Consider the following 14,883-nt stretch of genomic DNA (forward strand, 5'->3'; position numbering starts at 1 on the left):
TTTCAAACAATTCACCGAAAACATCATGGGGAAAAGAAAAAAGATACCAAAGAAACACAAACTGAAGCTAGCTACAGACTTACACTAATGAAATTAGAGTGCCCGCTCCATGACTGGCTTGACCCTGATACCTCTCCTCACCTTGGTTTGCTCTTCTGTAAAATGGGCATGCTAATGGGTCAGTGGTGAGCAACAGGGAGATCTGCATGCAGGAAGCGTGGCTGAGGACCCAGCACCTACTGGCGGTGGTGACGGAGAAGGTGAAGATGACAGTGCCCGATGCAGCTGCAGGAGGGGAAGGAAGACGAATTGCAAGCACGGAAGGAGCTACATTTCTGAGTAAAAGTAGATTCTTGGGAGGCGGGACACCAGCTCCACCAGAAATTGAAAGGCCGGTGGATGGCATGTTTCCTGTCCTGGAAAACGAGGCTAATGGCACTCCGTTAGAGGTTGCTCTGGGGGTCCCTGAGATCCTGGATCTCTAGGATTCCAGCACCCAGTGGGTGCACAGCCACAGTCCCCTGTGCCTCTTCTCCCCTGACCTCACACCCCCACAGGTAATGCGTCTTGATTTGTGGGATAAGAAAGGAAAACAGTATTAGAATTGTTCCTCAGTGGACCAGATCAGCTCCAGACAGTTTTCCTTCCCTGGAGGTAATTAGGGAAATGAAGTGGGTTTTGGAAGCCAGTGGTTCTCAAACCTGAGCGGGCATGGGTGTTGCCTGGAGGGCTTATTGAAACACAGATGACTGGCCCCGCCCCCCAGAGATTCTGTTTTGGCAAGCCTAGAAGGGGCCCAAGAATTTGCATTGCTAACAAGTTGATGATGGCACTGCAGCCCCTGAGACCTTACTTTGAGAACCACTGATGCAGGACACCTGGCTATAAAGGCAGTATGTCTATAAATGGCTATAGGATGTCTGCCAAATTACTTCTTCGTTTAAAAGCTCTTTAAACATTTAAAAGTTTGTTATATATTAAGCTCAAGAAATTTGCATCTCTCAGATCTGTTGTTTGGTTCTAAATTGTATGCATAGGTGCATAGGTGTCAGAAGTAGTTCTGGACTCAGTGAGATAGGGAGGCAGGGCTCTGGCTTCCCCATCCTGCTGAACTAGAGAAGAACTGCTTCTCTCCATTCGATATATTGGACTGATGTATGCTCTAATCTGAATGTTGGTGTCCCTGCATAACATGGATGTTGAAATTCTAATGCCCACTGGGGGGTATTATGACCAGGGGCCTTCGGGGGTGATTAGGTCATAAGGGATTAGTGCCTTGCGAGAGAAACCCCTCAGAGCTCCCTCCCCTTACTGCTAAGTAAGATTACAAGACATCTGGGACCAGAAGAGGGTCCCCACGCAACCATGCTGGGCCCCGATCTCAGCCTCCAGCTTCCAGCCTCCAGCACTATGAGAAATGCATTTCTGTGGTTTGTGTCACCCAGTCTATGGTATTTTTGTTATGGCAGCCCGAACAGACTACAATAAGGTAAGGATTAGTTCGAAGGAGAAGTTCTTCTTTTTAAAGATGAAAGCAAATGCACAAACCAAAACATTTTGGAAACTGTTGGTTCAGATTATAACCAAGGTGACATTTGACATTCAAAGCATATGATTCAGCCTCCAGGAGCATGGATATCCATCTTACTACTTTCCTTTAAAAGAAAAAAAAAAAAAGACTGTATTTATTTATTTGAGAGAGAGACAGAGAGCATGAGTGTGGGGAGGGGCACAGAGAGAGGGACAAGGAGACCCCCCCACTGAGCAAGAAGCCCGACACAGGGCTCCATCCCAGGACCCCCAGATCATGACTTGAGCTGAAGTCAGGAGCTTAACTGCCTAAGCCACTCAGGTGCCCCATCAATCTTACTACTTTCAAAAAGGAGTCCAAGCACCGGTGTACAGCTGACACATGCGAGTCTCTGTGATCCTAAGTGTCCTAGACCAGGCAGGTGGCTCTTAGTGCCTCTGGGGGGACTGGCTTCACAGTCACCAAGGCAGTCACACAGGGCTCTCTGCACTAAGACGGCCCCAGATTTGGTTTAATGCTCTGCATGGCTATCTCGAGATTCTTAACAAGTTACCTTTGACCTTGTGTTTTGTGGAGGAAAGTCCAATGGGGCACTGCAGCATGTGGCCATGCAGAGGAGAGGCACACACTATGGGAGTCCACCATTCCTTGCCATTCCATTGGCATAGAGTGTTCACAACACCGGTAGACGCCCCCAGCATGGGAGTTCAGAGAGACTCAAAGTTGCACAAGGTAAGTGTACCCCGTCATGACTAAGGAGAAAGGCTAAAAGGCACTCACAACCCCGAGGGGCTATGTTTTCCATTCCAACCAGAACTTGCCTCAGATGCAGAAAGAAGGCAGTGGTGTCTAAGAAACACCAGCATCCAAGCATCCCAACTATGGCCTTTTTCACTCATGGCATTTACCAGCACTGCAAACAAGGAGACAGAAAGAGAGAAGATGGAGCATCCTACAGTGCCTTCTCCTTTCTACCTTTCCTACCTTTCATCAGGACAATAAAGGGAGAGAAGTTGGTAGGATGTGCAGGTATCGAGGTGCAAAGTAAAAACAGATGCGTTTGTTTTGTGCCGTGTTTCCACTCTTCTGGGAAGAAGAAAATACATATGCACAGAGAAGCTACAAAATATACATTGTGTGATTTTTGGTGAATCTACCTAAGAGTTAAATGTGATACATTTAAAACGGGCACTGTACAATAAAAAGATGAATAGTAAAATCTATGCTAATAATTCAAAGGTTCAACTTTTATTTACTTAAAATGACAACAAAAATAAAAACCGCTCTGCCGAGTCAGGAAAGATTCTCCTGAAGCAAAGAAAAGGCCTTATATGTTAGTGCCTTTGATGACAGATTTTCCTGCTTTTTGAGTAAGGGGACCTACAGTTTTATTTTGCCCTGGGACCTGCAAATTATAGAGTTGGTCTTGCCTCTGGGTCTATGCATCCTCAGAGGTAGGAAAGCAAAGGAAGAGTTCTTTACTTTTTAGCTCCCAGATTCTCCCTCAGGAAGTCAGGTCAATTTTCCGGCATGGTCCCAGACTTCCAGAGATCAGCCTTGGAGAGGAAAGAGTAGGAATAAGCTTATTGCTAGAATTATTAAAACTCATTCTGCTAGTAAATAGGCACTAGAACTGTGGTTCCGTGAATTACAAGTATCATCACCAAGTACAGTTGTGCGGCTTATGTACTGCACAATTCAAATGCATCATGAATATTCTTACCCCTGGAATTATACGTTCACATAGCTGTACATGCTGGCGGGAGTTGCCATATCTGAGTGGACTCTTGAGTGCTGGCCTGCCCACCAGATCCCTTTCCCCCTTCATGCCATTCTCTTTGAGGTTAGGAGATAGGTTCTCATGTTACCTGTCCAACACCCTGGTTCCATGCCAGAGCTGTTCCATCTCTTACCCACAGATTGATTGACCGAGTTCCTGCTTAGCCCTTCATGTGCTTTCCAAAAGAACAGTTTCTCTTATGAATGAACTACTGGGAACCAGCCTCCAGTGTCATCTAGTAACTCCCACTGCCCAGATCTGTCCCCCACCCACCAGCTTAATAACCCAAGAGATGGACTCCCATCTTCACCAAGACCTTGATCCCTCTGGGGCTTAGTCTTTGTCACCCACAGGAGACCTTCACTTTCAGAATCTTTACTGGTAAAGCCCTGTGCCCTAAACACAGGCTACCATCCTTCTTGTCTTTCGTGCCCTTGTGGTGCATCCAGCCTCAGCCCTTGACCAGCAAGATCCTCCCACACACCTGTCTGCTTAATCAAGGACCTCTCACATGAGCATCCCTAGTTCGCAGAATTCCAGTCCTATCCTTGAGGAGTTCCGACCTCTTGGGTCTCTGACCCAGCCAGTATTCATCCCTCCTGTTTCCTCTGGATTTTATGGTTAATGAGCTCGTGGACAGCTATGTGAATCTCACATTTCTCCACGAGAGTGAGTGAGTCAGGCTTTGTTGCGCATCAGATTCACCTGTGGAGCTGTTAAAAAGGCCCATGCCCCGGATATTCTAACTCAGAATGTTTCCCCAGGGGGACAGTGTAAGGTGACAATAAGACACATCGACGATGGCTTCAGAAGGACGGAGTTTGACTTCGTCCTGGCTCTGCCACTTGTGATCTGTATGATCTCGGTGATGTACTTATTCTCCCTCTGACTCTGTTTCCTCCTATAAAATGGGAATGAGAGTACTAGCATGTCCCTTTCTGGAGGGACAGGAAAATGAAACGAGCTGATAGATGTCCATGAGCAGAGTACCGCCCGACACATGGTGAGCCTCCGGTGAAATGCGGATGGCACTGTTACCATTGTCCACAGGTTCGCAGACTTTGTTTTGGCCTCCACTTTGGTTTTCAGTAGCTGGTGTTGCTGAGTGAAGAACTGCTTTACCTTGGTCTTGGCCACGCACAGCCAGCCCCGACCCTGGCTCCCTGGGTCACATCCAGGCCCTCTTCATCGCCCTGAGGACCTCTGGCTTTAGTTTCCTACTGTTTCCCTCCCCTGTATCACCAGGGAAAACAATCTGTGTTCGTGATTCAAAATCCAATGGAACCTCCTGGTCTTTTCTGCGTCCTCCTCAATGCTCGTCTGTATTCATGTGCTCCTAGAATTCTTAATTCAGCACATTTTATCCTAACTACTAGTTACTTTTCTGGCTCTTGCTTAGGCACAAAACCTGCAATTTATTTTTCCTCTAACGTGAAGTCCTAACATGATGCATACAGTAGATGCTCAATAAATTATATTTCTGCCAAAACATATACACACTATCCCTTAGAATCTGATTTCAAACATGCAGAGAAAATTCTGATTTGGCTCCTTTCACTGGAGACATGATTCTAACCCCTTTTTACCACAGTCTTCATTTGTTCTCCTGCTCCTGGTTTTCATGTGAAATGAAAAGTGAGTGCAAAATGTGGCATGGAATGAGAGCCAAGCCAAAACTTGAGCCCCATGGAAGAACTTCAAACAGGGACTTAAAACATGCAAAATAAGAACCAGCTTCACCAGGACAGGGTAGAAAAAGCTAGGCACTTGGTGCCTTTCTCAGATGTTCTGGAAATATACTTTGATTTCATATATTTTGAATTAAATTGATTGAAATTCAATGCTAAAGCCAACATACCACGTTTCCTTTGGTCAGAAGTGAAGTGTGAAAATAGTGTTTTGAATTCTCGGTTGGATGCACAGCTCTGGGTTTGAAGTGTGACAGAGTGTGGAGGGTTTTGAGTTACTGGAAGTTTCAACATTCCACTGGCCCAGGCTTCCAAAGGAATTAGAGAAATTGAAAACACGGAATTGTTGAGTACTGGAATATCAGAAGAGCATTGGTGAGGATTCCCCTCAGCTCTGTGAGTTTCCTTAGAGCTACCATCATACCCATCGTGGCTGCCACAGAATATCAGGCAAGTTGCTCATGGAACAGACAGTAGAGTCTGGGTAACCCTAGCGTCCTGGGAATTCCAGTCAGTGGAGACCAGGGAACATACCCCCTTTCCAGTGCTGATAGAAATGCAATTAGGAAAATCCATGCATGCTTATAATACAGCAGACTTAGAGCTGGGTATGACAAACAGAGTGGACACTCCAGAGGGCAAGAAACCTGTCTGCCTTTTCAGAGCCAGGCTTAGTAATGTACAGGTTCTGAATTTTCTGAATTCTGATATTTGTAAGTACATGGCAATGGGTTATTATATTCGATTTCTGCTTTGTGCTCAGCAACACACTTGAAGCCTTATTCCATACTGTGGTGAGAAGCCATCTCTGTCCTCCTGCCAAGAAAACAGGAATAGCTGGAAATTAAGTAATACCTTCCTAAATATCTACGGGTCAAAGAAGAAAGAACAAGGAAAATTAGAATATCAAACATAATAAATAAAAGACAAATATGCATAGGTTCGTTCATGGGAAGAGAAATTCCCAGGTTTTAGAAATAAAAAGGGAACTGAAAGCTAGATATAAGCTAGAGCTGAAATTTTGGTGGCCTACAGGAGTTGTCCTACGTATAGATTTTAGTGGCTAGAAATGTAATGTCCACATTGGAGCAAGAGACTGGGCCACAAGCCCTCCCAGAAAACTAAAAAGAGCCCTTAAAATAAGTGTGTTTGAGCTAATTAAAACTATAATAGGAGACTACCACCATAAGAAAGGGGCCTTGTGATTAAAGAATGATAGGATTGGAAAAAAAAAATACATAGGATTTCTAGAAATAAAAATCAGTTGTTAAAACTAAACACCAAATGGTTACCTTTTGGTTTTAAGTAGTGGTAGAACAGCTCAGAATCACAATGATGTAATCGGAAAGCAAAGCAAACAAATAAACAAATATTTGAAGGTGCTGGAGAGTAACCAGAAGCAGGCAAAACCTGAACGGCAAGTCCAGTCTTGAACTGAGTGAAATTTGTGTGTGCATCTTGATGGCTTCATGTGTGTAGGGGGAGACTTTAGGATAGCAAACACAACTAAGTAATAACGGGGAGGGGGTAGATACTGAAAAGCCGGGAGAAGTAGAGGGTTTGAGTCCAACCTGCCTAAATCCAGGGCTAACTGCTGAGCTATTCACAGCTGAAAGATGCCACATGATCTGGCAAAAACAACACCTGACATCCAGAGGAATTGAGGGGACATCTGAGAAGCTGCTTATCACAGGGAAACAGAATTTGGAATTATATTCTGGCCAAATTACTGCTTGCCAGAAAAGAAAGTAATACTCCTAAAAGGAATGTAACTAAATCTAGTATCTGTACAATGTTGTCACTTACATTGTTTGAGATACAATCAAAGATTACTAGTTAGGCAACAGGGTAATGTGACCATAGTCAAGAAACACACACACACACACACACACACACACACACACACACACACACACACCCCAAAATAGTCAATATAAACTGTCTCTGAATTGAGCCAGGTTATTAAATCAACTAACCCACACTGTAAACATTGGCATGTTACTAAGGTCCTATATGCCATATTGTAGTTTTGAGTTTCTTTTCACAACAGTTGTATCTGTTTGGAAGAATTAATACTTTGTGGCTTTTATTCTTTCTTAGCAATCTTCCAAGAACAAAACCTCTCAAAGAATAATAGAATAAAACCCATTCTATCTTGTAATTAGCACATGGATCCATTGGATTCATATAAATTGACATGATAAAATCTTAGTCATCTTATTTTTCTTCTACCTGAAATATTTTGCTCTTTCATCACCCTAAGGATTACTTCACCATTACTTACTAATTATTACTGGTGATGTGAAAAACTCTAAAATAATATGAAACTGAAAATGATACACTAGATTTAAAGGATTATAATAATGAAATAAATTATTACTGTCATTATCACCCTTTAGTATCATAACTCCATTAAATAGAAATACACAAAGCACTCTAAATAAAAGACAGAGATATCTAGATTGGACATAAAAGCATGACCCATTGTCTATCAGACAATGAACTTTATATAGGGTGAAAGTAAAAGAATTGAAAAGCGAATACCATGAAAATAACAAGTGTAAGAAAGGTACAATAGCTATGTTAATATCAGACAAAATAGACATCAAAACCAGTAGTTTTATCTGATAAAAAAGATACGCATTTGAAAACAAAAATCAATTCATTAGAAAGACAAAAAGTTGGTAAGTGTCTAATAACATAAATTCAAAATACAGGAATTACAGAATAACTAGATAAAATATCTGTAAGAATAAAGAGGATCTTAATGAAAATATCAATCACATTGACCTAATTGACGTTTTTTAAATATTATATATATATTTACCCAATATACACCCAAATCTGCAGATATTATATTCTCTTATAGTGTACATGGACGATTCACCAAGATAGATCATATACTGGGCTAAAAAAATAAGTCTAAATTAATTCCAAAAAATAATAATTCATATGGAATATATTCTCTGATCACAATACAGTTAGATGTCAATATTATAAGGTATTCAGCAAAGCCCCAAATAGCTAGAAATTAAGTAATACATTTCTAAATATCTATGGGTCAAAGAAGAAATAACAAGGAAAATTAGAAAATATTTTTAAATGAATGATAATAAAAACACAGTTTAGCAAAATTTATGGGATGCAACTAAAGCAGTGTATAGATAGAAATGTATAGCTTTAAATGTTTATATTACATTATTATACATAATTTAAAAATTTATATATAATTTAAATGTTTATCTTATCTTACTTATACTAAATTGTGGAAGAAAAATCTACAATATATGATCTAGGTTTCCATCAGAAGTTAAATAAAAAGAATAAATTAAATGCAAAATAAAATATAAACTACAGATAAAAGCAAAAATTAATGAATTAGAACATGAACATCTAATAAAATTAACAAAGACAAAACTGTTTCTTAAAATGATAATTAAAGTCAATAAACTCATAGCAAAACTGATTCAAAAAATGAAAGAGAGGAAAGACCAATTAGCAATATCAAGGATGGGTGAAGGGATTTTACTAGGGATCCTACAGACTTTGAAAGGCTATTAGGAGAATATGATGGGTAATTTAGATAACATTTAGCTCAATTTTGGCAAAATTGAAAATAGGAATATATCTGTCAAGAAAAAAGAAAACAAAAAACAATGTTCTTCTCAAAAAGAAAACTCCAGGACCAGACAATTTCACTCTTAAATTCTATAAAACATTTGATGATGAAGTGATGTCAAACTCATATTAACACTTTCAGAAAATATAAGAGCAAAGACCACTTCCAGCTTGTTTTATAAGACTGGCAAAACCCAGATACTAAAACCTGGTAACAATACTAAAAGTACATCATAAACCAATATTTATACATAGTATAAATGTTTAAAACATTAACAAAATTATCAGTAGATTTAATCTAATCATATATAAAAAGTTATAAGCATCCTGACTAAATCTCAAGAGTGAATAGTTTAACATTTGAAAATCAACCAAAGATTGAAAGTGCACCTGATAAAACTGAGCACCCCTTCATTATAAAATCTCTCCACAAGATAGGAATAGTAGAGAACTCCCTTGACCAGATAAAGGATTGGTTGGAAAACCTGTGACTAACATCGGGCTAAATGGAGAAACACTGAATTTTTTTCCCTTAACATGAGCAACAAGGTAAAGATGTTCCTTTATCAAACTCAACACCCAAAAAGCAAATAATCCAGTCAAGAAATGGGCAGAAGATATGAACAGACAGTTCTCCAAAGAAGACATACAAACAGCCGACAGACACATGAAAAAACATTCCACATCCTTCGGCATCAGGGAAATGTAAATCAAAATCACAATGAGATACCCCCTTACACATGTCAGATTGGCTAAAATCAACAAAACAGGAAACAACAAATGTTGGCGAGGATGCAGAGAAAGAGGAACGCTCTTACACTGTTGGTGGGAATGCAAGCCGGTGCAGCCACTCTGGAAAACAGTATGGAGGTTCCTCAAGAAGTTAAAAATAGTGGCACCTGGATGGTTCAGTCAGGTAAGCAGCTGCCTTCGGCTCAGGTCATGATCCCAGAGTCCTGAGATCAAGCCCCTCGTCAGGCTCTCAGCTCAGCGGAGAGCCTGCTTCTCCCTCTGCCTGCTGTGCCCCCTGCTTGCGCTCTCTCTTTCTTCCTCTTTTTCTCTCCCTCTCTCTGTCATATAAATAAAATAAATCTTTAAAAAAAGAGGTTAAAAATAGAGCTACCCTACGATCCAGAAATTGCACTACGGGGTATCTACCCCAAAGAAACAAATGTAGTGATCCAAAGGGGGTACTTGCACCCCAATGCTCACAGCAGCAGTGTCCACAATAACCAAACTGTGGAAAGAGCCAGGATATCCATCGACAGACGAATGGATAAAGAAGAGGTGGTGTATATATACAATGGAATATTACTCAGTCATCAGAAAGGATGAATACTTACCATTTACATTGATGTAGATGGAAATGGAGGTATTATGCTGAGCAAAATAAGTCAATCAGAGAAAGACAATTATCATATTATTTCACTCATACGTGGAATATATGAAACAGCACAGAGGATCATAAGAGAAGGGAGGGAAAACTGAATGGGAAGTCATCAGAGAGGGAGATGAACCACGAGAGACTCTTTACTCTAGGAAACAAACTGAGGGTTGCTGGGGAGGAGGTGGGTAGGGGCATGGGGTAATTGGGTGATGGGCATTAAAGGGGACATGTGATGCAATGAGCACTGGGTGTTATACTCACCTGATAAATTATCGAACACTACCTCTGAAACTAATGATGTATTACGTGTTGGATGATAAAATTTAAATTAAAAAAAAAGGTAAAGATGTTCCTGGTCAGATAAACAAGGTAAAAAATAAATAAATAAAAGACAAACTTTGGGAAGAAAAAAGTAACATTGTCTCTTTTTTTAGACAACTTGATTGTTTATTTAGAAAATATTCAGTAATCTTTCAAGTAAACAAGCAAAGTACTTAGAACTAATAAAGTCTCAGAATATAAAATCAATATACAATAATAAACTTTATATAGAATGGAGAATAAAATGTTTAAATTTCATTTTAAAAGCATTTAATATTTAGTAAGAAATTTAGCAAAAGATGTGCAAATCCTGTATACTAATATCTACAATAATTGCTGAGAGAAATTAAAAAGATCTAAACACAATAGAGAGATATACCATGTTCATAGATCAAAGTCTCGATATTGTTAAGATATTAATTATATCCAAACTGATCCATAAATTCAACACTATCTTAATCATAAATCTAGCTGGCTAGAAAAAAAAGCAAAGCAAAAAAAAAAAAAATCCTAGAAGAAACTGACAAGCAAGTTATGTGGGAATGCAAAGAAGTTAAAATGACTGAAGCAAACTTGACAAATAGAGCAAAGGTGGAGGACTTGCCATACTAGACTTCAAGTCTCACTATTCAGCTACATTTAACAAGACTGGTGTTGACATAAGAATAGGCAAATAAATCAGTGAAACAGAGTAATAGATTGAGAAAGAGACCCATATTTATATGGCTATTAGTTTTTCAACAAAAATGTCAAAGGGATTAAATAAGGAATGCAGTTTCAACAAACTGGATATTCACATGGGAACAAAAATGAACCTCACCTCTTACCTGACACTATACAAAAAAATAATAATAATAATAGTAACTTTAACATAAAAGCTAAAACTACAAAGCTTTTAGACAGGAAAACATAGGAGAATATCTTTACGATATGAGGGTAGGCAATGTTTTCTTAGGACACAGAATGCCTTAACCATAAAAGAAAAAAAATACACTTCATTAAAATAAAAAATTCTGCTTATCCAGAGACACATTTACAAAAAATAAATGAGGAAGTTTGCAAAACATCTATCTAACAGAGGACTTTTCTTCAGAATAAAAGAATAAAGAATTCCTACAACTCAAGAATAAAAAGAAAAACAAGCTGGGTTTTAAAATGAGCAAAAGATAGGACCACTTCACAAAGGAAGACAGAACAATTGTCAGTAAGCACCTGAAAATTTCTCTACATCATTTGTCATCAGCAAAATGCAATGAAAACCACAGTGAGATGCCACACCACACCCTCTAGAAAAGCTAAAATAATAATGACCGTTAAAGTCAAATATTGTGATTATGTGGAGCATGTATCTCTTATATTGTTAGCGAAAATATAAAATGGCACAACCCCTTTATAAGAAAAGTTTGGTAGTTTACATTAATTTAATTGTAGACCTACCCTTTGACCACACACTTCTAGTCTTAGCTATTTGCCCAGTAGAAATAAAGATATATGCATCCAAAAAAAGTGTACAAAAATGTCCATAAAAACTGCATTCATAAGAGCTAAAAAGTGGAACCAGCCCAGATGAACAACAGGTAGGTGGATCAGAAAATAAGAATATAAAGATATCACTCAGCAATAAAATTGAGTCAATTCAAGAATATAAATGAATTAATTGATTCAAGAACACAAGTGATAAATCCAAGAATATAAAGTATAAATGTCATAAATAAATTATATTAATTCAATATAAATAAATTCAAGGAAATAAATTATGATAAATTCATAAATAAAATATTGATAAATTCAGGAACATAAATGAATCTCACAGACATTATGCTGAGTGAAAAAAGCGCCCACAAAACAATACACTTTACGATTTCATTTGTAAGAAATTCTAGGACAGGCAAAACTGATCTCTGGTGAATAATCAGGAGCGTGACTGCCTCCAGTTGGGAACCAAGAAGGGAGAATTCACTAGGAAGGAATACAGAGAACTTTCTGAAGAGATGGAAATATTCTATCCTTGATAGTGGTGTGGGTTTACAGGGGTGCATTCATTTGTCCAAACACCTCGATTTGGGCACTTTAGATTTGTTCTTTTCAAAATATGTAAACTGTATGTAAAAAAAAAAAAGTTGTAAAGACATTTTGAACTTTAGTTAGTAGGTTTGCTTTTAACAGTGGTATGGCTAAGCAATTCTGAAATTGCTTTCTGTGTATTCTAGACTAGAGCAAATGAGTAAACACAGTGAGGATAATGGGGTACAGATTTCCCACCGATAGAAAAGGAGTTACAAATAGGGAAAGAAGGAAAATGGATTCTAACCTATGTTGCATTTGCTTGGAATTACAGTATCAATTCTGTGATTTTTATTTTTTTTATTTTTTAAAGATGGATTTATTCATTTTTTTAGACAGAGAGAGAGAGGGAGCACAAGTGGGAGGGGCAGAGGGGGAAGGAGAGAGAATCTCAAGCAGCATCATGCTGAGCTCAGAGCAGGACAAGGGATTCGATCTCACAACTCTGAGATCATGACCTGAGCCAAAATCAAGAGTTGGACACTTAACTGACTGAGCCACCCAGGCACCCCATCAACCCTGTGATTTTTAAAATTGCGATGATGACAAAAGAAATAGAGATGCCTATATAGGTCATAGTTATATATAAAACACATTACACATATACATACACACACTTATTAAAAAACAAACCTTCAAATGTATAAACCCAAAAGGCAAATTAGATAGCTGAAGAATGGGTCAACTGGGAGACTGACCTGAAAGCCTCAGTGTGAAAAAGAGATGGAAATTATGAACCGAAGATTCAGCCTCACAGACTGTAGAATTAGAAGGTCCAACAAATATTTAACAGAATTTCCAGAGGGAGAGAATACACGGAATTATCAAAAAAAAGAACAGATGAAAATGGCTCAAACCTAGTAAAAGATACAATTCCTTGGTTTGAGGGAGAACACTGAATCTTGAACAAGATGAGTAATAAACCCATACCTGGACAGCTTTGCAAGAAAAGGAAATGTGGACTTTGGATAAAGAACATTAATTAGATCAGACCAAAAAAGGAAGAAGAAAAAGAAGAGAAGTAGAGGGCACGTGGGTGGCTAGGTTCGTTCAGCATTGACTCTTGATTTCGGCTGAGGTCATGATCTCAGCTCAGGTAATGACCTCAGGGTGGTGGGATGAAGCCCCGCATTGACCTCTGTGCTTAGTGGGGAGTCTGCCTGAGCTTCTCTCTCTCCCTCTGCCCCTCCCCCCACTCTCACACTCTCTCTCTCTCTCTAAAATAAACAAATCTAAAAAAAAACTATATAATCTAGAATTCTATATTCAGCCAAACTATTATTCAATATTGATAGATTAATAATGATAATTTAAACAGACTAAAAGATGTTTCTATTCATAGACCACTCTCAAAAGAACTGAGAAAAGATTAATTAAATATAATTATACTGAGAGAATAAAGACTTCTGTGATTTAAATACATTATAAGCAAAGTTAAAACATGGGCCACAGATTAGGGTAAGGTATTTACAGAGCATATAAATAAAAGAATATATAAATTAAATAAACAATGCAGATATATGTACATATATATATTATAGGTACATATAAATTATGTAAAGAATCCATATAGGATAATATATACACATTCTATCAAATCACTGAGCTAGAAAAGTAACATCACAGAAAATTGTCGATTTTTAAAAGATATCTTTAAAAGATAATTCATAAAAATAAATAAAAGATAATTCGTAGAAGAGGCTTAGTCAGTTAAGCGTCTGACTTTGGCTCAGTTTATGATCTCTGGGTGATGGGATCGAGCCCCATGTCGGGCTCCTCGCTCAGCAGGGAGTCTGCTTCTCCCTCTGCCTCTCCCTCTGCCCCTCCCCCAAATAAATAAAATCTTTTTTAAAAAAAGACAATTCATAGAAGAAATCTCAATGACCAACAAGCAGAGAAACATGCTCCCACCCACTAGTAATCAGAAAAATGCAAGTTTTAGTCTTAAAACCACATCTCTCCATTTCACATGAAGAACTGCAATTTTAAAATAATTCGACAATATTAAGTGTCAGTGTGAAAATGGAGAAAACAGTCATCTCCGGTACCGTTAGTAGAAGTGTAAATTGACACAACCACACTGAAGGGACATTTGGGAAAATCTAGTAACTCGGAGATATATGTACTCAATGATCTACAATTCCACTTTTGGACGCATTCATGGCCAAGATAAATATTGACAGAAATAGATAAGGAGACATGCGTAAGGATGCTCGATGTAGTACTGGTTGTCACAGAACAAAATACGGAACACACTCTCATGCCCATTCAAGGAAGAATGGATAAATAAACGGTATGTTCAACAGCAGTTAAGATGAATAAAGCATCATGTATCAACACGTACTGCATGGAGCACTGGGTGTTATACAAAAACAATGAATCGTGGAACACTACATCAAAAACTAATGATGTATGGTGACTAACATAACATAATAAAATTAAATTTAAAAAAAGAAAAATATTTGAAAAAAACAGAATATTCACATGTGTCAAG

General features: G+C 38.5%; 1 long non-coding RNA gene across 2 annotated transcripts in view; it reads left to right on the forward strand.

The window, feature by feature from the left end:
- The first annotated feature begins 1,358 nt into the window (after nt 1-1,358).
- Nucleotides 1,359-14,883, forward strand: part of LOC113908768 — a 33,259-nt gene continuing 19,734 nt past the window's right edge. The window contains exons 1-3 of one of the 2 annotated variants that reach the window (XR_003515588.1): nt 1,359-1,489; nt 2,108-2,263; nt 2,526-2,651. This is a non-coding gene — a long non-coding RNA (uncharacterized LOC113908768). Of the gene's footprint in view, nt 1,490-2,107; nt 2,264-2,525; nt 2,652-14,883 lie in introns of those variants that run through there. The other variant, XR_003515587.1, reaches the window with a different exon arrangement.

This window comes from Zalophus californianus, chromosome 6 (assembly GCF_009762305.2).
Source record: "Zalophus californianus isolate mZalCal1 chromosome 6, mZalCal1.pri.v2, whole genome shotgun sequence".
NCBI lineage: Eukaryota > Metazoa > Chordata > Mammalia > Carnivora > Otariidae > Zalophus > Zalophus californianus.